The sequence below is a fragment of the Odocoileus virginianus genome, chromosome 14, assembly GCF_023699985.2.
Source record: "Odocoileus virginianus isolate 20LAN1187 ecotype Illinois chromosome 14, Ovbor_1.2, whole genome shotgun sequence".
NCBI classification, from domain to species: Eukaryota; Metazoa; Chordata; class Mammalia; order Artiodactyla; family Cervidae; genus Odocoileus; species Odocoileus virginianus.
Genome location: NC_069687.1, coordinates 24550415 through 24574398, shown reverse-complemented (window position 1 = coordinate 24574398; position 23984 = coordinate 24550415).

The following is a 23984-nucleotide window of genomic DNA, read 5'->3' as shown; positions in this document are numbered from 1 at the left end:
AAAATTTTGCTACAGATGCTGCTCTGATCATCAGTGTTTGTTGAAAATCTCTTGAAAAAGAGCTGTTTAATCTCTTCTGTACAAATATTCATCTCTCATTTATAGTTGATATTATTTGAAAAAAATATATAAAATATAGAATTTGAGATTTAACATTAACATACATGAAAATCCCACAATATTAAGTGATTATTTCAAAAGAATAACTTCTGCATAAAATATAGTTAGCATAAAATATCAATTATTTTATTACTTTCAGTAAACTGTTTTCAGTTAATTTGTCAGAGGATTATGTCATTAGCATTTACAGTACAGTCATGAGAAAGGAGAATTAGAAAAAATCTAAATCATCAGCCTAGTTTTGAATTTCAAGTCAGTCAACAAGAATTGTATGAATAATCGAGGAGCAAAATTTTGAGGCCATGCTTATCTCATAATAATTTTCCTATTTCACTCAAATGCACCAAGAATGAACAATTACAGGAATTTAGCAAAAGATAGCCGACAAGTTGGGAATCTAGTTGACCATTTGTAAACCTGCTTTCATAAAAATTACGTAGTTCACTAAATCAGGGATAATGTTGGGAGAATAGACAGATAATTAGTGTTCTAGGCTTCATTTCTTCCTGAAGTCTCAGTATTTACTGAGACCCAGGAGTGGAAGGAATTTATCTAGAAGAAAAATCATCAGACTAAAATGAAATGCTATATATTTATAGATGATATTTGTGATATGTCTCTTTCTCCTAATATTTTTTCTTGAGATGTTTACAATATCATCATCTTTTGACAGTACCTGCCAAATTGAATGAGATATCTTTATTTCTTATCAATATTATGAGAAGGAAAATTTTATGTTTCAGTCAAAATATTGTCAAAGTCATAAAAAACTATCAAGATTTCAGTAATTTTGACTGTATATTGACAGTACTTAAAATAACACTATTTTTTTAGTGATATTATGGCTGCTCTGGTCCCCTAATCACTTCCACAGTACATACAGATGAAAAGGGAAAGTGCTTCTAATATTAAATACACTGGCAGTATTGTCAACCAAAGATATACCCAAGTGAATGCAGAGTTCAAAAGAAAAACAAGAAGAGATAAAGCCTTCTTAAGTGAACAATGCAAAGAAATAGAGGAAAGCAATACAATGACTAGAGATCTCTTCAAGAAAATTGGAGATACCAAGGGAACACTTCATGCAAAGATGGGAACAATAAAGGATAGACACATCAAGGACCTAACAGAAGCAGAAAATATTAACAAGAGGTGGCAAGAATACACAGAAAAACTGTACAAAAAAGGTCTTAATGAACTGCATAACCACAGTGGTGTGGTCACTCACCTAAAGCCAGACACCCTGGAGTGTGAAGTCAAGTGGGGCCTTAGGAAGCATTGCCACAAACAAAGCTATTGGAGGTAATGAAATTCCAGGTGAGCTATTTCAAATCCTTAAAGATGATGCTGTTAAAGTGCTGCACTCAATAAGCCAGCAAATTTGCAAAACTCAGAAGTGGCCACTGGATGGCATAAGGGCAGTTTTCATACCAATGCCAAAGAAAAGAGTGCCAAAGAATGTTCAAACTACCGTACAATTGCACTCATTTCACATGCAAGGGAGATTATGCTCAAAATACTTCAAGCTAGGCTTCAGAGGTGTGTGAATTGAAAACCTGTATATGCTCAAGCTGGATTTAGAAAAGCCAGAGGAACAAGAGATCAAATTGCAAAACATATGCTAGATCATAGAAAAAACAAGGGAATGCCCAAATAATAATAATAATAATCTACTTCTCCTTCATTGGCTACGCTAAAGCCTTTGACTGTCTGGATCACAACAAACTGTGGAAAATTCTTAAAGAGGTGGGGTTACTAGACCACTTTGCCTGCCTCCTGAGAAACCTGTATTCAGATCAAGAAGCAATAGTTAGGACTGACATGGAACAACACACTGGATCAAAATTGGGAAAGGGGTACCATCAAGGCTCTATATTGTCACTCTGCTAATTTAACTTATCTGCAGAGTACATCATGCAAAATGCTGGGCTGGATGAAGCACAAACTAGAATCAAAATTGCTGGGAGAAATACCAATAACCTCAGATATGCAGATGATACCACCCTTCTGGCAGAAAGCAAAGAGGAACAAAAGAAGGTGAAAGAGGAGAGTGAAAAAGCTGGCTTAAATTTCAAGATTCAAAAAACTAAGATCATGGCATCTGTTCTCACTTCATGGCAAACAGATGGGAAAAAAAAACAGAAACAGTAACAGACTTTATTTTCTTGGGCTCCAAAATCATTGCAGATGATGACTGCGGCTGCAAAATTAAAAAAAAAAAAAATTCTGCTCCTTGGAAGAAAAGCTATGACATACCTAGACAGAGTACTAAAAAGCAGAGCCATCACTTTGCTGACAAAGATCCGTGTAGGCAAGGCTATGGTTTTTCTAGTAGTCATGTATGGATATAAAAGTTGTACCATGAAAAAGGCTGAGCACTGAAGAATTGATGCTTTCATATCGTGGTTCTGGAGAAGACTCTCAAGAGTCCCTTAGACAGCAAGGAAATCTAGCCAGTCAATCGTAAAGGAAATAAATCCTGAATACTCATTGAAAGGACTGATGCTGATGGTCCAAGACTTGGGCCACCTGATGCAAAGAACCTATTCATTGGAAAAGACCCTGATACTAAGAATGATTGAGGGCAAGAGGAGAAGCAGCTGACAGAGGATGAAATTGTTGGTTGGCATCATTGATTCCATGGACATGAGTTTCAGCAAACTCAGGGAGAAAATGAAGGACAGGAGAATCTGGTGTGCTGCAGTTCATGGGGTCACAAAGAGTCGGACACCACTTAGTGACTGAGCAATAGCAACAATCTCCACTAAGTTTTCATTTTGTAAAATGGAAACTCTATAAGCATTAAATATCAACATTCTATTTTCTCCCACCCTCATCTCTTGGCAATGACCCATTGTATTTTCTGTGTCTGTGATTATGACTATACTAAGTAACACATAGAAGTGAAATCATACAGCATTTGTTTTTTTGTGACTGACTTATTTCACTTACCATAGTGCCCTCAAGGTCATACATGCTGTAGTGTGTGTAGGAATGTACTTCCTTTTTAAGACTGATTAATGCTCATAATATTCAACAACAACAAAAAGCAGACAAATCTATTCAAAAATGAGCAAAGGCCTTGAACAGACATTTTCCAAATGAAGATACACAACTGAATAATAAGCACATTAAGACAAGGCTGATATCACTAATCAATAATAAAATGTAATTCAAAACTACAATGAGATATCACATCACATCCCTTAGGAGAGTTATCATAAAAAAAAAACAAAAAATAACAAAAGAGAAAATAAAAAGACAGTAAAGATGTAGAAATATAGAACCTAAATGAACTGTTGAGAGCAATGTACAATGCTACAACTTTGTGGAAAATCATTTGGTGATTCTCAATATGGAAAACAGACATATCATCAGTTCAGTTCAGTTCAGTCGTTCAGTCATGTCCAACTATTTGCGACTCCATGAATCGCAGCATGCCAGGCCTCCCTGATCATTACAAACTCCCGGGTTTACTCAAACTCATGTCCACTGAGTCAGTAATGCCATCCAGCCAATCTCATCCTTGGCCGTCCCCTTCTCCTCCTGCCCCCAATCCCTCCCAGCATCAGGGTCTTTTCCAGTGAGTCAACTCTTTGTATGAGGTGGCCAAAGTACTGGAGTTTCAGTTTCAGCATCAGTCCCTCCAATGCACACCCAGGACTGATCTCCTTTAGGATGGACTGGTTGGATCTCCTTGCAGTCCAAGGGACTCTCAAGAGTCTTCTCCAAACCACAGTTCAAAAGCATCAATTCTTCGGTGCTCAGCTTTCTTCACAGTCCAACTCTCACATCCATACATGACCACTGGAAAAACCATAGCCTTGACCAGACGGACCTTTGTTGGCAAAGTAATGTCTCTGCTTTTTAATATGCTATCTAGGTTGGTCATAACTTTCCTTCCAAGGAGTAAGCGTCTTTTAATGGCTGCAGTCACCATCTGCAGTGATGTTGGAGCCCAAAAAATAAAGTCAGCCACTGTTTCCACTGTCTTCCCATCTATTTCCCATGAAGTTATGGGACCAGATGCCATGATCCTTCAACTCTACTTATAGATATATACCCCAAAAAATTGAAAGCATTATCTCAAAGAATTATTTGTATTACCTGTGTTCATGATAGCATTACTCTGAGTAGGTAAAATGTGGAGGCAACCACAGTGTCCACTTATGAATGAATGGATAAGCCAAACGTGGTTTCAGTTCAGTTCAATTGCTCAGTTGCCTGGCTCTGTGATTGCACGGACTTCAGCATGCCACACTTCCCTGTCCATCTCCAAATCCCAGAGCTTACTCAAACTCATGTCCATTGAGTCGGTGATACCATCCAAGCATCTCATCCTCTGTCATTTCCTCCTCCCGCCTTCAATCTTTCCCAGCATCAGGGTCCTTTCAAATGAGTCAGCTTTTCACATCAGGTGGCCAAATCTTTGGAGTTTCAGCTTAAGCATCGGTCCTTCCAGTGAATATTCAGGATTGATTTCCTTTAGAATGACCTGGTTGGATCTCCTTACTGTCCAAAGGACTCTAAAGAGTCTTCTCCAACAACACAGTTCAAAAGCATCAGTTCTTTGGCACTCTGCTTTCTTTATAGTTCAACTCTCCCATCCATCCATGACTACTGGAAAAACCATAGCTTTGACTCGATGGACCTTTGTTGGCAAAGTAACGTCTCTGCTTTTTAACATGCTATCTAGGTTGGTCATAACTTTTCTTCCAAGGAGCAAGTCTTTCAACTTCTTGGCTGCAGTTACCATCTGCAGTGATTTTGGAGCACAAAAAATATAGTCTGTCACTCTTTCCACTGTTTCCCCATCTTTTTGCCTTGAAGTGATGGGACCAGATGCCATGATCACAGTTTTCTGAATGTTGAGTTATAAGCCAACTTTTTCACTCTCCACTTTCACTTTCATCAAGAAGCCCTTTAGTTCTTCACTGTCTGCCACAAGTGTGGTGTCATCTGCATATCTGAAATTATTGATATTTCTCTGGGCCATCTTGATTCCAGCTTGTGCTTTATCCAGCCCAGCATTTCACATGATGCACTCTGCATCTAAGTTAAATAAGCAGGATGACAATATACAGCCTTGACACACTCCTTTCCCGATATGGAACCAGTCTGTTGTTGTATGCCCAGTTCTAAGTGTTGTTCTTGACGTGCATACAGATTTCTCAGGAGGCAGGTCAGGTGATCTGTTATTCCCATCTCTTTCAGAATTTTCCACAACCCACACAGTCAATTGTTTTGGCACAGTCAGTAAAGCAGAGGTAGATTTTTTTTTTCCGGAACTCCCTTGCTTTTTCGATGATCCAATGGATGTTGGTAATTTGGTCTCGGGTTCCTCTGCCTTTTCTAAATCCAGCATGAACATCTAGAAATTTATGGTTCACTTACTGTTGAAGCCTGTCTTGGAGAATTTTGAGCATTACTTTGTTAGCTTGTGAGATGATTGCAATTGTGCTGTAGTTTGAGTATTCTTTGGTATTGTCTCTTTGGGATTGGAATGAAAACAGACATTTTCCAGTGCTGTGGCCACTGCTGAGTTTACCAAATTTCCTGGCATTTTGATTCACAGCATCATCTTTTAGGATTTGGAATAGCTCAACTGGAATTCCATCACCTCCACTAGCTTTGTTTGTAGTGATGCTTCCGGATGCCCACTTGACTTTGCATTCCAGGATGTCTGGCTCTAGGTGAGTGATCACCCCATCATGATTATCTGGGTCATGAAGATCTTTTCTGTATAGCTCTTCTGTGTATTCTTGCCACCTCTTCTTAAAATCTTCTGCTCCTGTTAGGTTCATACCATTTCTCTTCTTTATTGTGCCCATCTTTGCATGAGATGTTCTCTTGGTATCTCTAATTTTCTTGAATAAATTTCTAGTCTTTCCTATTCTATTGTTTTCATCTATTTCTTTGTATTGATCACTGAGGAAGCCTTTCTTGTCTCTCCTTGCTATTATTTGGAACTCTACATTCAAATGAATATAGCTTTATCTTTCCTTTTCTCCTTTGCCTTTCACTTCTCTTCTTTTCACTGCTATTTGTAAGGCCTCCTCTGACAACCATTTTGCCTTTTTACATTTCTTTTTCTTGGGGATGATCTTGATCCCTGCCTCCTGTAGAATGTCAGGAATCTCTGTCCACAGTTCTTCAACCATTCTCTCAATCAGATCTTATCCCGTGAATCTATTTCTCACTTCCACTGTATAAGTGTAAGAGATTTGATTTAGATCATACCTGAATGGTCTAATGGTTTTCCCTACTTTCTTCAATTTAGGTCCGAATTTGGCAATAAGGAGGAGTTCATGATCTGAGCCACAGTCAGCTCCCGGTCTTGTTTTTGCTGACTGTATAGAGCTTCTCCATCTATATCTGCAAAGAATATAATCACTCTGATTTTGGTATTGACCATCTGGTGATGTCCATGTGTAAAGTCTTCTTTTGCATTGTTGGGAGAGGGTGTTTGGTCTGACAGTACATTCTCTTGGCAAAACTCTATTAGCTTTTGCCCAGCTTTATTTTGTACTCCAAGGCCAATTTTGCTTGTTACTCCAATGTGGTTTAGACTATATTTTATAAAAGCCCACCAAATATATAAATTTCCTTAAACTAGAATAGCTTTTTCTTTTGCATCCTGAATATTCTTCATTTCATTGAGACTGGTTTTTGTCCATTAACCCAATATTGTGTTTTATTTTTTATAGTGAATAATTTTCTTAAAGTTACAAAATAGAAAAAAAACAAAATGATGAAAAATAATATAAAAGGTCTATGAAATCATCATACATAAGTAATACTAACATTTTATAACATCCTCTCACATTTTTTAACAGATAAACTTTATTAGCAATAACACAATTCTGTAATAGTGATATATTTCACTTTTTGTAATTACATTGAATATATTTTAACTTTAATACAAATAAATTCATATCATCTATAAGAATTATTGTGTCCCTAATATTTTGACAACTCAATCAACAAAGTTTTTGAAAATAATTTACTGCTGTTTTGATGTGTTTAATAGTTTACTGCTCTTTTAAAATTTCTTTGTAGAAAAATGAGCACTTTTTGGGGAGAATTTCCTGGGATCCAGTGGATAGAACTCTGCACTTCCATTGCCTAAGGCCGACGTTGAATTTCTGGTTGGGGAACTAAGATCTTGCAAGCCATGTGGCATGGCAAAAACAAACAAAAAAAAGAGTAAGCAGCTTTTCAAATATTTATCCATCATGTATAATTCCTTCTTTATAATTTGTCAGTTCACACCCATTGTTTGTTATATTGTTAGTCCTATTCTATTTCAATTACTGCAATTCATACTTATTTGAATTAATTCTTTATTTACAATCTCTACTGCAAACACTTGCATCCAGTTTGCAATATGATATGTATCCATGATTTTCCTTTGTCTGCAGTCATAACTGTCTACAAGCATCTATGATTTTTGGGGTTTAGTCAAAATGTTTAGTCTCATATGACTATTTTTTCTATCATAACAAAGTTAAATACATATACCTATTATTACAATATTGTTATTGATTCACTTTTCTATTATTACCTTTAACACAGTAGAAATTTTTGGGGGGTAGAAAATGAGAAAAATATAATTATATCTGACAGATAAAAATCTGATAGCTGGCCTAACTGCTTTCAGATACTCATGTGGTTCCCCTACTGACATTAGCAATCTCACAGAAAATAAATATCTGACTACAACACTATGTTACATGGATATAATAACAACAACAGAAAAGATGACTTGTAATCATGTCTAACAATAGACTAGAAGCAAATGTACTATACAAAAACAAAAATGACTAGATATCCCCATGGCTTCTTACATAGGGTGGTGTTCTTTGCTTTAACAAGTAATAAACCCAGTTTCATTTGTCTACATGTATGTTCTTGGGGTCTTTGGCATGTAGACATCAATTGGAGTAAAATATGAATCCAAAGGTATTTTTTCCAGATGGCTTCCCAGGTGGTGCTAGTGGTAAAGAACTCTCCTGCCAATGCAGGAGAATGTAAGAGATGTAGTTTCAATCCTTGGGTCAGGAAGATCCCTTGGAGGAGGGCATAGCAACCCACTCCAGTATTCTTGCCTGGAGAATCCCAAGGACAGAGGAGCCTGGTAGGTTACAGTCCCTAGGTTCATGAACAGTTGGACACAACTGAAGGGACTTAGCATGCAGCACACATCTATTTTATCAATATTTTACTATAATTTTTTTGCCAACTTTAGAATACAAACTGATGTAAAAGTGATCATTTCCATATTAAAGATAAATGGAATTAGGAAATTAATGTAAATATCCTATATAAATGTAAAACTAAGTAACTAATAATTTATAAATAGTCCAATGACTTTAAAAGGACAAACAAGCTATGGCAATAATACAGAGTTTTAATACATCCTCTTTCTTTAGCATTATAATATAGCTATAAAATAAGCAAATGTACAAACATTGCATTGACGCATATTTTTTGCTACCTTATATTATGTAAATGACATAAAATTCCCTTTTATGTTATAAAATAAAAGATAAAAGAAATAATTAGTTTTGCCTTGACATTCTCCAAAAAACCATTTAACTCAAAACTATTTTTAAGAGCTATATTGTTAACCCACTTAAATCAAAAGAGAAATTCAGTCTTCTTTACATGAATGCATTAAATTAAAACATATATATTGATATGACTTTATAATTTTCAGAATTAATAATAAACTTGCTAAAGGTGAATCACAAAGATTAGTAAAATAATTTTCTTCTTTGCTTCCTTTCTTCTCTTCTTTCTCTCCTCCTCTCTTTCTTCTTTCTATGAGTTCATGATCCATCAATCAGGGACAATAGGGTGAAATTTTGTGAAAATTTTCTGAAGATGTATTATGACAAGAGGTAATGCCTTTACTGTTCATAATCTGTTTTTGATTCAAGGATCATGCCTAAGTATATAATTGCATATTATGTGTTAAAACCCAATTGAGAATTTTACTATCTTTGGTTTTTGCTTATGGTCATAAACATAACTCATTAATCAAAGTTGTTTAGTTTTTTTAATCACAATAAATACAAATTGGCAGCTGTTTTCAATTAATATTTATGTAAAATGCTATCAAATTTTCAGGGAGTATAGATTTTATCTGTCACAATCATCAGGCTAATAAAATTACAAAGAAAAGACACTGTCAAAAACCAAATACTGGGGTCCCTTTTAACATCTTTTACTGAAGTTCATGCAGCTAATTTGCAATTTATTTTATTTACCTATTTACTCTTTTCCATTATGATTTATTGCATCATATTAAGTACAACTCCCTGTGCAATACAGCAGGACCTATTTTTTTTCACTATTTTATATATAATAGTTTGTTTTTGCTAATCCCAAACTCCTAATTTATTCCCCACTGCCTCTTCCTCCTTTGATAATGATAAGTTTATTTTTTAACTATGTTCCTCTCATTGTGTACTTATTTGAGGATAAGCTGGAGGTTTTCTTTGCAGCAACACTGTGGTTCTAACAGTAACACACTATTGGATTTTGTCTTCTTAAACCTGGGAAATTCCAAAATAACTCTAATGACAGAATCACTGGGACTGTTATAATTATCTTTGTAAAGATATCAATTAAAAAGACATCTGACTGTCCTTAGCATCTCCAACCTTTGGGAAAGATAGAAAGTACAAATGGAATTCTGAAAATAAAATCAGCACATTTTCAAGAGACTCTTTTATGGCTTAAGATATTGCTACTGCCTTTAATGACAGTGAGAGTGACAACTTCTGTGTTCATCGCTTTAAAAATTACTAGGAAGCCATGTTAGGTTTCTGAAAATAGCACCTCCAGTTCTAATTTTCACATTCTGTCAAGCAGAAATAAACACATATCACATGGGGCTTGTGCGGTTTATCTGGTTTTGACAGCAGGTGTGGCGAACTTTTCTTCAACATCTTCCTAAACCATCTCTGCATGAACAGAATTTACAGAACTGGCCTGTGAAATAACATCAAAGAAAGACACTATTTGAACCTTGATAGAAAGGACGTCATCAGATACAGTTAACAGCTGTCACATCAGTGAACACCAAAAATTTCATTCTTGTGTCAATGTGTTCATTGTAGAGACACAGTAAGTCTCAAATAACTTGAAGATTGGCAAGCTGAGGATTCTTAGAAATTTTCTAGAGCAAACAGTCGTCAAGAGGTAGATGGATTCCACACAAGATCCAAACAGGCAGATCCACATACAGTAATGCTCAAATGTGCAAGCATATTATTTCCTAGCTACTTCCTTTTGTTTTTACTGGTTTAAAATTTTGGACAATTAGTGACATCTATTGTATCACCAACTCGATGATCTTGAATTTGAGTAAACTCCAGGAGTTGGTGATGGGCAGGGAGGCCTGGCGTGCTGCAATTCATGGGATCACAAAGACTCGGACACGACTGAGCGACTGAACTGAATTGAACTGATTACCTATAAGTCACATATTTTGAAAATTGTGTTCTGTCCAAACTTATGGTTGCCAGGGGGCAAGGGGTTGAAGGGATAATTGGGGAGTTTGAGATGGACATGTACATACTGCTGCATTTAAAATGGATAATCAACATGGATCCGCTGCATAGCATGGGGAACTCTGTCACTATTGCATGGTAGCCTGGATGAGAGGAGATTTGGGGGGAGAATAGATAAATGTATACTCATGACTGAGTTTCTGGCTGTACATCTGAAACTGTCACATCATTTATCGGCTATACTCCAATACAAAATAAAGGGTTAAGAAAAAAATGGGTACTGTCTTCTTATTCACTTCTGGGTGTGAGTCAGTAACTGGTTGCAATTTTTTCATGATTTGGCCCAAGTGAATGATGAGACTCTTACTGGATTTGTGCATCTTTTCCTTTTGGAGTCACCACACTTCCCTAGTTGCTATATTCTTTTAGCAATTGACTTCCCATATAATTTGAAAGTTGTTCAATAACTGTTCTCCTCCACCCACCCATAGCAAACACCACAGTAAGCCAGACATCCAAGAATCTTAAATGTTGACAATTTAAGGTGAACTCTAGATTTTCTTTCTCAGGCTTCTTGAAATGCTGCATTAGAAGAGGCCTGCAGAGTAGGGATAATGCTACCTGCTGGAGTCCAGAGAATAGCAAGAAAAGTAGGTAAAACTGCCAAGGCTACGAACTCCTTGCCCAAAGGGTTCATTAAGCTCAACATCAGTCATTTTGGAATAGGCCTCCATAGATATATTGGCTTATCAAGATGGTGTTTAGTATGTTTGGGTTTTTGTATAATATGTAAAATAATTCATAGGGGCTGTGCCTACAGAAGTACAACACAAAAGAATAAATCCTCCTGAAATATATTAATGATAAACACATCAACTGTCTATTATTTATACTGGAAAATGCAGGAATATCAGCTGGGACTGGGTTTAGACCTCTGAACTTGGACACATCAAGGACAAAAGCTCTGCTCCAGGAACAATACCTGCATTTCTGCCACCTCCTCTGCAAAGACTGTTTTGTTGTTGTTCAGTCGGTCAGTTGTGTCTGACTCTTTGTGACCCCATGGATGGCAGCATGCCAGGTTTCCCTCGTTCACTGTCGCCTGGTGTTTGCTCAAGCTCATATCCATTAAGTCAGTGATGCCATCCAACTATCTCATGTTCTGTTATACCCTTCTCCTCCTGCCCTCAATCTTTTTCAGCATCAGAATCTTTTCCAATGAGTTGGTTCTTCAAATCATGTGGCCAAAGTATTGGAGCTTCAGCTTCAGCATCAGTCCTTCCAATGAATATTTAGGGTTGATTTCCTTTAGGATTGACTGGTTTGATCTCCTTGCTGTCCAAGAGACCCTCAAGAGTCTTCTCCAGAAACACAGTTCAAAAGCATTATTTCTTTGGCACTCAGCCTTATTTATTGTCCACCTCACCTCTGTCTGTGACTACTGAAAAAACCATAACTTTGTCAGCAAAGTGATGTCTTTATTTTTTTAAATATGCTATCTAGATTTGTCACAGTTCTCCTTCCAAGAAGCAAATGTCTTCTAATTTCATGGTTGCAGTCACCATCCACAGTGATTTTGGAAGAGAAAATCTATCATTGGTTCCACATTCCCCCTTTCTATTTGCCATGAAGTGATGGGACTGGATGCCATGATCTTACTTTCTTGAATGTTGAATTTTAAGCCTTACTTTTCACTCTTCTCTTTTACTTTCATCATGAGGCTCTTTAGGTACTCTTCCCTTTCTGCTATTAGAGTAGTATCATCTCTATATCTGAGGTTATTGATATTTCTCCTGGAAATCTTGATTCCAGTGTGTGATTCATCTAGCCTGGCATTTCACATGATGTGCTCTGCGAAGAAGTTAAATAAGCTAGGTGAAAGTATACAGGCTTGATGTTATGCTTTCCTGATTTAGAACCAGTCCATTATTTCATGTCTGGTTCTTACTGTTTCTTCCTGATCTGCATACAGGTTTCTCAGGAGGCAGGTAAGGTGATCTGGTATTTCCATCTCTTTAAGAAATTTCCACAGTTTTCTGTGATCCACACAATCAAAGGCTTAGCATAGTCAATTAATCAGAAGTAGATTTTTTTTCTGGAATTCCCTTGTCTTTTCTATGATCCAACATTAGTAAATACAAAGGCACAAGCAGAACATATTCAATGAACATCTGCTTGTGTTGTTGTGGAGGGCATTTGATCTTCCTCCTTTAAACTTCAGGCATTTTCCAGACATGAGAAATTTCTCTGATAAAATAATTTTTTTTTAAATCTGAGAAGCATGAAAATATCATAAATGTAGATATTTTAGATAGCAATGCTGTATGTGTCTGAGGGCTTTTCTAGTTGGAGTTAAGGTCCTGTTCTTTTAACTTCATTTAGACACTCCTGAACCCTGACTTAAAAACTGATTCACAGGCTCTGACCTCAATCCTTCTCTTAGTATTTCCTTTGTTGCAGTGTTGAACTGTGTGCTCTCCAGAATCATAAATACTCCTGTGTAGCTGCTGGCCTGTCAAATGATCTAACAAATGACACTCCAAGTAAAAGAACAGGGAAATCTGAGTGTCATGGAGATTGAAACAAGCACCCTCAAATACCTCATATGTGATTATGACACTTCACAAGAAAGAAGAAATGGATTGTCCACTTATCCAGATGCTGATGCTCTATTCTTTAGCTTAAGCTGATGAATGGCAATTAAAGGTGATACTGAAAATCAAATCTATCTACACCCACACACCTTGATGTCTTTATCAACACATTCTACTATGCAGTTCTTCACATTAATTAACAAGGTCTTACTATTCCAGAAAACATTTGTTCAAGAAGATGAAAGTGGAAAGAACATTTATGATTTGTTTCAAACACATCTGGAAAGCATTTAGTTACTAAAAACCAATAGGTCCCATAGACTTAATGACTCTACAGAGGTTGCCTCTTAGCCCTGTCTTTGACTCTCAATCCTCTGTGTCTACAAATCCTAGATTATTGCATCATGAATTTTTCCCCAGTCTAATCAAGACTTCATATTCAAAGTCTCATCATAAATCACACTCCCCATCCAACCTCTAATAATTCACCCTAGGCCCATCTCCTTCTGAGATGCTCTTCAATTTCTGTCAGTAATTAGTCATTTTACTTCATTTGTACCACCTTCAGTTAGTCTCTTCTTAGGGCATTTTTCTTTGTTTTTAGGCAAGTTTTCCATGTTTTCTTTAAGCTTTCCCATCTTTTGAAGATATCTGTATTGCAAGTAATGTTACCCTGGATTTTAGTTTTTGCCTTCTTTGTGTACCTGTTAATATAATCCTAATTAAGGTCTGCATCTGAATGCAATATATTTCAGTTTGAGTAACTCCTGAATAAAAGGGTTTGGATTTTGTAAAAAGAAAAGAAAGAAAGATAGAAGTAATCTCCACTTTTGGGGTAAGAAATATATTGCACTTTGTTTTATCAACAGATCGTTTCAGGGGGCCGACATTTGACACTTTGAATGCTCTTCTGGGAGAAAAGCTGAGGCAAGGGGACCAATCAGGAATCTGGTATCAGAAGTGTGCTCAGACAAATGTGGGGCAAAGATTCTTAAACTGAGAGAATAATCTTTCCTTTTTCAGGTGAAACTTTTACTTGATCAGAAATTACATGTGAATTAGAAGAGAAATGCCTTTTCAAGTACTGTAATTTAGAATATACTATATGACATAAATCATATACATGTACTCATACACATATATTTATTTTTGTATATACAATATATCTTCATGAGAGTCAAAGTGCCCAACTGAAAAATCTGGGAGTGTGGGGAATGGCTTGATTGAACTACCTATGCAAATTATGTTACATTATCGCTACTCACTTCTATCTTTAAAAGCAAAAAAAAAAAAAAAATGATAGAGTATTTCATGGTTGAATTAATAAGATACTTTTAAAGTATGCATACATTCTGTTTAGATCTTCAGTTTCACTCCCGGAGCAATAACATCCATAAGGATAAATGATCCATCCAAATCCAATGAAAAATCATTTACAACATTTTTTACATCATATCTTAAAAAACAGAGCACCTGTGAAGACAGGCATGCCTTTGATTAAGCTTTGGAGAAATTTGAAATGAAGTGCAATATATCTAATAGAATTTTTAGTACAAAAGCATAAGCAGATTCAATATCTAAAAATTTTAGAAGACAGACCTTTTACTCTGCTTTTTAGGCTTGCAAACTTATAATTCATACATACATTTTATTGGAATAGATTACAAAATTCATAAAATTTGGAAAAATTCATGATGTACTCTTGAATTCTGTATTTTTATATGCTATGCTGCAGTCTAAATGATAAAAGAAAATGTTAGCTAGAGATTCTCTGTGAATATGAAAAACACACATTTTTCCCATTTTGCAAATTAACTTGATTTCTTTCAGAATATTATAATAGAGATACCTCATAGTCAGAAGGATTTGCCTGACTTGTTATGAATCTTCTTAGATGTCCCAGCAAGGTGAAAGAGCAAGAAAAGCAGATGGAAAACAGCAGGAACACACTTTTCGATGTGAGAAGCTCATTCATGATGATGACACTATTACTGTTCACAATGGAAACAATGAAATGTAATTTCAGGTGAATAAGCAATAAAAGTGTAATAAATTAAAGTAAATGAGTGCTACCTCTGTCTAAAGAATAAAAACAGTGGTGATCTATTTCATTTGAATATAGCCACCCTCTTAAAAGTAAAATGGAACTTAATAACCTTCTTAATAATAATTACATATGTTTCCTTACTAACAGGAATTTCTCCATTGCCATCTTAAAGATACAAGCAAGGAAAAGAATTACACTCACACACACAAAAAAAATCACACTTCAAAAGTTTTAGAATAATTGTTTTGAAAAAGCTATTGCATTGTGTTATTTTTAGTATAAAAGCAGTATCAACATCGAGATATCAGAAAGAAAAAAATTATGTTCTTACCGTTCTCCTAACCAAGATGCTTGTTGTGTTTCACTGTATTCCATTTGGATACGTAAACAGCATTTCTAAGTTTTTAACTTCATTTTGTGTGACAACAGATCACTATTATTTCCTCTTATCTTCCCTTAGAGTACACGAAGAACACTTTTTCACTGTTTGATATCATGTTCCTTAATGCATCTGTGACCCCCAAAGGGTGTTGAGTCATTTCCTTTCACCTTACATGTTTCATATGGATTTCCAGTGTTTTAATTATAGCTCTATCATCTGAATTCCATTCCTCTTCAATTTAAGAGCATGAAATTTTCCATAATGCCATAGTCAGAGTTTACTCTTTGTTGAGTACAAACAGAAAAAGGTCTGATTCATTCTGCCACATGCTCCATTGCATTTCAACATATTTATTTTTAGCAAAATAATACTTGCTCAGTTTAGAAACTTTGGTCATTAACTCTTAACCAGAATCAGCAAATTCTCCTGTCTAGAATATTAAGATACTTTGTGAAAGCAAAATGGCAATACCAAATAAGATAAATCAAAGAGGAAAGAAAGTCATTTTTTAATAAAGAGAGAGAAGCTTGGGTAGCAGGAACTTTATTTGTTGGGGGTGAGTGGTGAAGTTGAGCAGACATGATCAAGACAGTTTAACAGGAAATATTTATTCTGCAGTCAGAATGAGTCATTAAAGGAAAATGTTTTCTTGATTAAGCTCAGGGGTGAGGCACAGTTCAGAGATTTTGGGGAAGAAGAGAAGCCTAACTAACTAACTCATGGTCAAGACAAGTAACAGTCAATTCTGAGCACTTGGTGAGCAGAAATACACAGCTTAAATTTAAGCCCAATAATTATAGAATCTATATAGGAAATTAGAGTATGAGAATTTTAAGATAGTTAAATTAGACTTCATAGAATTAAGTCACAGCTGTGTGTATAGATGGTATCTATCTATATTTCTTATTTATGATATATGAAATGCTTCATGTACATGAAATATTTTATCTTGGGGACTTTTTATTACTATCTTTGTCAGCTCAGCAAAATACTGCCAACAGAGTGGCTTAAACAAACATTTATTTCTCACAGTTCTGGAGGCCAAAAAGTCAGAGATGCAACACAGTCAGATCTGGTGAGGACACTCTGCTAAGAATACAGCCTGCCCACTTTTCTTTTTATTCTTATAAGGTGGAGTGAGAGAGTGCTCTGGTTGTTTCAAAGCCTAAAAAGAACATCAATCCCATTTATCAGGGCTTCACACTCCTGACCGAATTATCTCCCCAAAACCCAACTCCCAAATACCATTACACTGGATGTTAGGTTTCAACATATATATTTGGGGAAGGCACAAACATTTAGATCATATTTGTCACATTATATTATGTGTGTATTATGCTATCTATTTTGGTAATATCCTGCTATAACACTTAAGAAATAACACATAAACATGAAGAATGAAGAGACACAAACATGGAGCATTCTTTCTAAGTACTTTTTATATGTTAATTCTATTTGAAAAAGCTGCATTTTAACTTAAGAAGTATAATATAGATGATTTTTATATAAAGAAGATATCATAGTGAAAAACTGGTAACTTCACTTTAGTAACTTCTTAGATGGGCATTTTAAATAGTAGAAGTCTCTCACTTTGGGATGGAATAATATGAAATAGTCTATAAAATAGACTGCTCTTCCGCCTGCAATGCAGGAGACCCAGGTTTGATCCTGGGTCAGGAAGATCCCCTGGAGAAGGGAATGGCTACCCACTCCAGTATTCTTGCCTGGAGAATTCCACGGACAGAGGAGCCTGGCAGACTGCAGTCCATGGGGTCTCAAAGAGTTGGACACAACTGAGCAACTAACTCTCACAAAGTAGGAAATCTGTTAGTTTACTACTGCTGTAATAATTAAGTTTCTTATCTACTTCAGCATGGAAGTTTACAGTTTAAAAATTTTAGAGCTAAATGCTTTTTGATGCATATCACTATCATGTTAGTGAAAGTCGCTCAATTGTGTTTGACTCTTTGCAACCCATGGACTATACAACCCATGGAATTCTCCAGGCCAGAGTATTGGAGTAGTTATTCTCTTCTCCAGGGTGTCTTCCCAACACAGGCATCGAACTCAGCTTTCCCGCAATGCCGGCAAATTGTTTACGAACTGAGGTTCAGGGAAACACTGTAAAATATCAAGGTCCAGAGGCTTGAGAGACTTATTAGAATGGTTTCTTTTAGTTTCTTTCAATTCATTAAGTTTATGTAGTATTATAGAAGGTGGTCCGCATGTAAAGAAGCATGTGCTTGCTGAGTTAATTTCAACTTGGATTTCCGTAATGGCTCAAACGGTAAAGTGTCTGCCTACAATGCGAGAGACCCAGGTTCAATTCCTGGGTCAGGAAGATCTCCTGGAGAAGGAAGTGGCAAACCCCTCCAGTGGGTTCTTGCCTGGAAAATCTCATGGAAGGAGGAGCCTGGTAGGCTAAAATCCATAGGCTCACAGAGAGTGGGACACGACTGAGTGACTCACTTTCACTTTCTTTTCTTGAAGGTTAATTGATCATCTTGCCCTGATTTGTAAAAGGACGAGAACTGTAAGGTTTCTATATAAATCATGTACATCCAAAGCAGATGAAATATTCAAATATATCTTACAGACAAAAGAGATTGGAGGGATTTTAGAAATCTTTTATTGAAAAAAAAAATAGTATTTCCAGATATTGCCCTGTTTTCTCTGTTGTGATCTTACTGGAAGGGCAATAAAGAGGCATTAGAACATATCTCAAAATTCTTCTGTATTTTATTCTTTTGTTCATTGTTAAAATGATATGCTGTTTCCTCTTGAAGGTGATTCAATCATACTCTCTAAGCTATTTTAAGTTATTAAGTAAAAATTAAATTACTTTTTGCTTCTCCAAAATAGAAAAGCTAATTAAAAATGAATACTAACAATCTGCCTTGTTATATTTAAAAATTTTTTTTTTTTACTTACCTTCACCCAGAATAGGCTCAGCAGGGTTACTGAGGCATTGAGTCTTGATTACCAGCTACAGCAAGCTTACAGACCTCTTAGATTTTACTAGATTCACTGTAGTAAAATATAAATGTATACTATTCTCTCACAGAGTCCAACAATCTAAGTAAACAAACATTTTGCACTGTATACCAGAAATCACAAGATGATAGTAAAGAGAAATTAGCCTACTTGTATGTTACCTGCCTATCGTGGAAAAGGGTGATGAACGAAAACATGCTATGTTTATGTTTGACATTAATGATCAAATTTCAAGGTGGCACTAATGGTAAAGAACCTGTCTGCCAATGCAGGAGACATGAGAGACACGGGTTTGATCCCTGGGCTGGGAAAATCCCCTGGAGGAGGAAATGGCAACCCACTCCAGTATTCTTGCCCAGAGAATTCCGTGGACAGAGAAGCCTGGCGGGCCACATACACTCCACAGGGTTGCAGAATCAGATATGACTAAAGTGACTTAGCATGCACATATCAAATTTCAAAGGACAGAATAAATCAGTAGCAGTTAAGCCATTTCATTTTCTTGGCTTGAGGTCAGTTGAAGAAAATTTCAAGACATAGAGCTTAAGTAGAAATACATAACTTAAATTTTTAAAATGTATATAATAAGATAAAGGTTTAAAAAAATCAGATTTTGGACTGTGTTAATTTAATAAAATAATTTTATTGCTCACCCAGTATGTTGAAAGATCTGTCTGAAATCATTACATTTTAGAGATACTTGAAGGATATGATGCATATATAAACTGCTACATCTAGAAACACTATTTAATTTTATTTCGCTTGTGACTCAGCTGGTAATGAACCTGCCTGAAATGCAGGAGAGCTGGGTTTGACCCCTGGGTTGGGAAGATGCCCTGGAGAATGGAAAGGCTACCCATTTCAGTATTCTGGCCTGGAGAATTCCATGGATTGTATAGTCCATGGGGTCACAGAGTCAGACATGACTGAGCGACTTTCACAAAGCACTAAAGTAATGATTTCTTTGTATCAAATCAAAAGTATCTGTCTATATGAGAGTTTGAAGATGAACAAAGAATATAAAGCTTATAATATTAAATATCACAGAAATAGCAGTTAATGTCAACTCATTATAAAACATTATGTTCTTGATTAAAAGCTCATATGATGACAAATATTCCTTTAATACTCCATGATAGCATTATATCCTCATGTTATTTCTCATTATACATCTACTATAATTTAAATTTCTAAAAGCTGGCAAACAGAGAAATATAACTTTCCAGAATATCAGAACATGAAACTACTTTTAGAGGTTCATTTTTTTAATTTAAAGTACTTTTCCATTTCTCTTAGTCTCTTTCCAACAATGCACACACACAGGATTCACATTGTTGTGTTATTGGCCTGTCATAACATATCACTGTTTAATATTTACAGTCTTCTTTTGTACCTACAGTCAGTAATAATGTACTGCACACTTTAAAATGTGTTATATTGAACAACTCACATTAAGTGTTCTTATTGAAATAAAAAAAAATAAGAAGCAAAAAAAATATGGCAACTAAATAAAAAGGGTTTTGTTTATATAGATTCAGAAAAATATAGTACTAACATAAATAGATGTGAAGCCCGTATAAGTCATTTTAATTTTTATCCCAAGCATGTTTCATATCTAGAATACCATTTAAATATTTTTTTCTTTTTCTGTGACAAAGATCAAATACTATGTGCTTTCACCAGTGACTTTCTTTCCCACCCCTGTGTTCTTATGTCATGCTGTTAACCTAGTGAGCTATGCAAAGAAGAATATAAAGAGTGCTATGAATTAGCTTTATCTATAAAATTTTGTCACAGTTTTCCTTTATCCTTCAATTTATAGTGGTTTAGTGTGGCTCTTTGCCGGTCAGGAAGGAGAAAAATAAAGCAGGCAGGAGATGGGTGTGCATTCCATGTTTGTGAAAATATGTCTCTCAGTCAGCCTTATAAAAAATAATGTTCAACCTTCAAAGAACAACAAGTGATAGTTCCAGGTGAATAACAGCATAATACCTCACCTAAGTGAGCCACTGTCACTCTCCCCATGATTCTTTTTCACAACATCTATAACAGTAGGAAAAGAAAGCAAGGTGATGTTGTACTTACTGGTATCCAGTAAAAACTCAACAACATCAAAATCAAAAGAATTTTATTTTAATATCTGGAAGGAGGGATAAAGGAAACACAATTTTTGTCTAGTATAAATTCACTTGCTCTGGAACTCTTAAATCAAGGAGAGTATAAAAACATATAAAGTATCATTAAAGACTGACAAAAACCATAGGTAAGAAATGAATGCTCAAATCCTGCAATTTAACCACATGCATTGCTGTAAAAGCCAACATTTTAGTAATATATATATATATATATATTTTTTTTTTTTTACAGAGAGAATGCATAGATTCTTCTGAGCTTTTCTTCCTTTTAAAAAGATATCCATTGGATGATAGTGCCTTAAAAAATAAGATGAGATGAAGTGATACAATGGAATGACTCCTTGACTGGAATTCAGGAATCAAAATAGTAGAATAGTCCCTGCCACTAATAAACTGAGGGACCTTGATCCGAAGCTATTCATTTGTCAAAACAGCTAGTATAAATCAAGATCAGGAAAAAACATTTTCAATATTTGAAAGACAAAGCCTTGAACAATCAAGAGATGCAGTATCTCCTACGCAGTGTTCACCATTTCTCTCTAAAGTAGTGTTCAGAGAGTAGGGTAATTCTGCACCTTCCCATCTCCAAATTATTGAAAACTCAGACTAGCTTCTGAAATCTCTCTCAGAAAATTTAAACAAAGAAGAATTCACTAACATGAAGTAAAAGTGATACATAGATGTGTGCATGTGTACTAAATCACTTCAGTTGCGTCTGACTCTTTGTGACCCTATGGACTGTAGCCCAGCAGGCTCCTCTGTCTATGGAATTCTCCAGGCAAGAATACTGAAGTGGGTTTCCATGCCCTTCTCCAGATCTTCCTGACTCGGGGATCAAACTTATGTCTCTTAGTTTCCTGCATTGGCAGGTGAGTTCTTTACCACCAGCACCACCTGGGAAGACACACATAGGTGTGCGACACAGGTCATTTTCTCATTACTCCATAGATGTGGTTTCAGGGCCACAATCATCATCTTATTTTTGTGTCTGGGCCAACTAAACAAAGTTAAAATAAATCAAACATTGTATGAGATAGTAATATGAAATTACAAAGTAAATCATTTTGAAAGAATCACAGTCATTAAGTTTAACCTCAAACAACATTTGATATTAACCTTCTGGTTACCTCATTTCATCTTTTATGATCTCATTCTAAATCATTGCCTCTCGGGAAAAAAGTATTACATACTTGCATAAAAGTAAAATGAATGTGTCAATAATAATGTAAGTGATCTAATGAATGTGTCATAATGACTTAATTTTACTTTAACAAGTGTAATATTATACGAAATGTTGTCTAAAGAGTGGTTTTTATTAATAAAACCAAGAAAGTTTACTAAAATATGAATAAAAGACTTAATACATATTGGTAATACTTAACTTAGTATTCAAATTTGCATAATCTTAATAAGCTTAGTATATGTGTAAAGATTTAGGAAAAAGTAGAATGTGTAGGATATTTTTGTCTTTCAGATGTTTAGCAAATTTTTTTAATGACACATTCACCTTGCTATTTGTATTTGTTTGTACTTTATCAGATTTTGGTAAATTTATTAGATCTTTAAGAGTTTTACATAATATCTAAGAGTAGTGGATCAATTGGATTCATTTACTTTTCTAAATGGAGAAGGAAATGGCAACCCACTCCAGTATTCTTGCCTGGAGAATCTCATGGACAGAGGACCTTGGTGAGCTATAGTCCATGGAGTCGCAAAGAATCAGACATGACTGAGCAAACAAGCACGCACTGACAGATACGTTTTAAGTATAATTTAAACAAGACAAACTTCAAGCGATTGACACTTAGAAAACTGTGCTAATCCCTAGTAGTTGATGTAAACATATGAGAGCAGGTTCTGTATCTGAATTCTTAACAGATATAGTCACCTGATACAAATACTTTCTCACGTATTGCTAATAATTAAAGTAATAAAGCCATTATTTCCACTTATTCAACAAAGAATCTATTTAGGAAAAACTATTTGATATATTAAGTAGAAAATCACACTGATGACCCTTTTCTTTGTAAAGCCTACTGTTCTTGAAGATGAAGAAGTGAAGGAGTGAGTAACCACAAATTGTTGCATTGTCCAAACAACAAATTGCCAAACAGGCAGGGAAAGCAGAAGTGTACAAGATGGGTACTTTTCCTAGTAGTCCAGGGATTAAGGATGCATCTTCCAGTGCAGGGAAAGTGGGTTCAATCCTTGGTTGAGGAACTAAGATCCCATGCACCATGAGCAACTAAGCCCATGAATTGTAAATAGTGAGCCTGTTGCTGCAATTAAGACCTGGCATATTTTGTCCCATTGATCTCTATTTCTGTCTTTGTGCCAGTACCATACTGTCTTGATGACTGTGGCTTTGTAGTAGAGTCTGAAGTAAGGCAGGCTGATTCCTCCAGATCCATGGCTGATCCATGTCAATGTAAGGCAAAAACCACTACAATATTGTAAAGTAATTAGCCTCCAACTAATAAAAATAAATGAAAAAAAGAAAAAAAAGACCTGGCATAGCCAGATAAATAAATAATTTTGTTTTTTAAATTGTGTGATTATAAATTAAAAAGAAGTACATGAGATGGTGAAGACCATAGAGTATAACAAAAAAAGGAGCAGAAGACTATATAAACTAGAACATAAGACAATCTTGGAAATAACTCAGAAGGCTGCTGTGATTCACCTCTAACCAGACTTTCAGTTTCTTTCCAAGAGCCTTCTATCCAGGAGATGTCTAGAGAATTTTATTACATATTGTGACTCGTGTAAATTATGAGAGCTGTACTCTATAATATGACTTAAGAAGAGCAGTAAATTGTGTTTGATAATTTCAATTTAGATTCCCTTACTATTTCTATTTTTAAAAGTAATTGCTTTATTATTTAATTTTTACATATGCTAGAAGGAAAAAGAGCATCCAAAAATGAACCCTGAAAGGAAAACAGTATTAACTAAGAAAATCACCAAATTCACATGAAGAATGCAAAAACTAAATAAACAAAATTGAATTGCTTCAATATAAGTAATCATGTTTAATATCTCCTTATACAGTAATAGTATTCACATTTTGAATAGAGTAATATGTATTTTATAAGGATTGTTTCTATCAAAGGACAGGAAGGCAATATAGAAAAGTTTCTTTCATCTTTATTTTCTTTTCATTTTAGGGCCTAGGATAATAATATCTATAAT